General features: G+C 51.1%; 1 long non-coding RNA gene across 1 annotated transcript in view; it reads left to right on the top strand.

Moving 5' to 3' along the window:
* LOC105503121 overlaps nt 1-883 on the top strand; it is a 16,165-nt gene extending 15,282 nt beyond the window's left edge. The window contains exon 4 of the long non-coding RNA XR_001000436.1: nt 383-883. This is a non-coding gene — a long non-coding RNA (uncharacterized LOC105503121). The remainder of the gene's footprint in view (nt 1-382) is intronic.
* The last annotated feature ends 2,635 nt before the right edge of the window (nt 884-3,518 follow it).

Here is a 3,518-nt window from a genome sequence, read left to right as displayed (position 1 = left end):
TATATATACACACACACATATATATATATATATATATACACACACATATATATATACAAATAATAAAACATTTACTTTGGCTGCTGTTGCTGGGGGGAGCATTGCAGGGTGTCAAAAGTAGCACTGGTGCAGTGGGTAGTGATCAAAGTCTAGTGCTTTAGCCCAAAGGAGAAATGATAGAGCTTCAGACTAGCTGGAGATGGAGGTAGAATAAGCATAAACGTATTAAAAAGAGGAGTTGATAGATCTTAAAGAATGATTGGATGTGAAGGGCAAAGGAAGAGAAGAATCAACCAGGTGGGTTCAGTGAATGAAACCATCAGAAATGAATTGTTCCCTGAAATCAAGATTTGTGATTGCCATAGTTGTATGCTTCTCAAAGGTTCCTAGTCTCCTCTTCCTCAGACCAAAAGCCAGAGGCAAGAATGCCCTCATTCATACCCCAGCGGTCTATACCTCCAGCAGCAAGTCGAGTGAGCAAGTGATGTCCTGAAAGGCCCCGTGGATCAGTGGAATGGAGCGGGCAGGAAGACTTAGTGCTCCTGAAACAAGGAATCCAGAGTCTGGGAGAAGGATGGCTCGGTGGGGCTTTCAAGGGACAAGTGTGGGGGTTGAAGGGGCCACTGTCCCTATACCAAATCTGCAAATATTGTGACCAGGACCCATTCTGTCCAACTCTTCTATTTCACATGGCAGAGCAAAACTATATTCAAGGCCACATGCAAAGCTATTCCCTGAGGAAAGAGTCACAGATAAAACGGGGGCATGAGTAGAATGGCCAGGACAAACGCAGCACAGCACAGAGACTCAGACCCTGACAGCCATGCCTGTGCAGGCAGTGATGAGAGTGACATGTACTTTTGTGGACATGCACAAAAGTAAGGTGAGTCCCAGGACAGAAGAGTGCTTTTTGTTTCAGCAGAGCAGCCTGGGGAGAGATAAAAGCGACTCCTGGGGCCGGGGCCTGCATTCCTGAGATGCGGGTAAGAGGGGCCCAGGGTCAGTGTGTCTGGCAAGCTTGGCTCTGCTGCTTTGCTGTCCTGGAGACTAGGGCTAACCCTGGGCTCCAGGGGTGGCTTCCCAGTGGTTAGGATACAAGTGCTCGTCAAAGGCCACCCCTAGGAGGGACCAATTTTCCCATCAGAAGCTTCTAAGTTATCCTCATTTGGCCCAAAGGAACGCCTCAAGCCTACTCTGAGGGACTCTTTCTAATGAACTAATTCCTGCAGTCACTTCCTCAGCAACGTGTGCCCCAGCCTCAAGGCGCTGTGGGGTAGGCCTCAGTTTGTGGCCTGGACCTCGGACTATGGAACAGACGGCTCCTCCCGATTTCTGTTTGCTTTCAGTCCTCTGACCCCAGGCTGGCTGGTGAAGTAGGTAGAGGGAGGAGACTTTGGTGCACGTGTACACACACACACACGCGCACACACACACACACACACACACACACACACACACGAGTCTCTTGTGTCCCCCAGTCTCCACGGCTGGTCAATGATTGACTGGCATTTCACAGGCCGCTGGTTCCAGCCCCAGTCTGTTGACTTAGAGGTCACCCTCGGAAGCTAGAGCCCTGTCCTGCCTCTTTAGTGTCAGTGGTCACTCCACTGCCCACAGGCCGGGGTCTTGGGCAAAACACACGCATCTGCCCTGATCTGGGTTTACTGCCCTCTGTCCCGCAGTCAGCCCTGCTCTGTTCCAGCTCCCTCTCCCCAGCCCCCTAGCTAGACCCCTCTCACCAGCACCCCCTTCCCTTCCCTGAGGGTCCCCCTTACTGTCTTTGTCCCTCAGACATTCTCTTTCCTGGGCTCTCCTGCCAGGCCCTGCTGGAGGGAGAGTTAAGAAGGAAATCGAATCAGCAGTGCCCACCCCTGCCCCCCTTCCTCTCCTCTTGTCAGACACCAGACTAGGTTTTTTCCTCTGGCTTCCCGGCTCTGAATGGGCTCATTCTCTTTCAGAGGCTCAGCCCCTCTCAGAGCCTCCTCCCTAGGGCGTGAGTTCTGACCCCAGCTCCTCCCCCCATCCCCACTCCGGTCCCCACTCCAGCTGGCTCCACCCTTTCTACCGCCCACTGAGACTGGGCATTGTCTGCCAGTCCGGGTTTCTTCTTGGGATCTGGGATGCAGAGAGGATGAGTTTTCCTGGGCCAGGGTGAAGAGTGAAGAGGTGAAGGCAGGATCTTTGTAGAGGGAGGGACCTGTAGCTACCCGAACTTCTTTCCTCTGTCTCCCCTCCTGGTACCCTTGACTGGGGCTCTTGAGGGTAATGGGTGAAGCCAAAGCCGCCATGGCTCAGTTCCCAGCTCTGCTCTGTGACCTTGGGAAAGCTCCTTTAGCTTGTGGAATCTCAGGGTTCCTTTTCTGCAAAATGGAGAATGATAACACTTGCCTCCTCTGGAGTCTTGGGGACTCAGTGTTCTGAGGAACATGACTCTAGGTCAGAGTGGCACAGAGTAGGGTGTAATGAAGCATGGGGTCCACAGTAGCTTTTCTGACTGGACTAACCTTTTGGGACACACCAGCAGGGCAGAGGTGGGGCCTGGGGAGAAAGGACACCTCTAACCCTGACTCTAACATCCCGATGGCCTCTAAGGCCGCCTGCGCACACGTCCAGGTGCAAGCCCTTCAAGGTATGACGAACCAGTGACTCCCGGAGCCAGGTCAGCCTGTCATCTTCCTGCAGGGCTGTAAGCTGCAGGACTGAGAGGCACGTTGACCAGTCCTGGGCTGGATGATGGGGTGAGAGTAACGGGTCAATTTTGATACATGCTCAACTTTTCTCACTAGCCCTAAGACATCCTGGGCAAATTGCTTACCTCAGTTCCCCTGATCCTCACCCTAACCGTAACACCAGCCCAAGAGAAAACAGGGACATTGATGGCCATCCAGAAGGGCTGCTGTGTTCCACATACAGCAGTATTTTTCGAATGTTTGTGACAACGGTCCAAGGAATAAGTCAATTTTACATCATCACTCTGGACACCCATACAAAACTCCACTTTATCCTTACTACACACATGTGCTAGGGTTTTATTTTTATTTTTATTTATTTTTATTATTTATTTATTTATTATTATTATTGTTTTAGACAGAGTTTCGCTCTTGTTGTCTAGGCTGGAGTACAATGGCGCGATCTTGGCTCACTGCAACCTCCGCTTCCTAGGATCAAGCGATTCTCCTGCCTCAGCCTCCCCGAGTAGCTGGGATTACAGGCATGCGCCACCATGCCCGGCTAATTTTGTGTTTTTAGTAGAGACGGGGTTTCTCCATGTTGGTCAGGCTGGTCTCGAACTCCTGACCTCAGGTATCTACCCGCCTTGGCCTCCCAAAGTGCTGGGATTACAGTCATGAGCCACTGCACCTGGCTGTGCTAGGGTTTTTTTCTGTTTCATTCCTTTTCCTCCCTCCCTCCCTCCCTCTCTCTCTCTTTCTTTCCATCTTTCTTTCTTCTTTTCTTTTCTTTCTCTCTCTCTCTCTCTTTCTCTCTCTCTTTCTGTCTTTCTTTCTTTCTTTTTTTTT

The sequence above is a fragment of the Colobus angolensis genome, unplaced genomic scaffold (genome assembly GCF_000951035.1).
Source record: "Colobus angolensis palliatus isolate OR3802 unplaced genomic scaffold, Cang.pa_1.0 Scaffold83, whole genome shotgun sequence".
Classification (NCBI taxonomy): domain Eukaryota; kingdom Metazoa; phylum Chordata; class Mammalia; order Primates; family Cercopithecidae; genus Colobus; species Colobus angolensis.
Note: the sequence above shows the minus strand (reverse complement) of the source record. Positions and strands in the feature narration are given on the sequence as shown.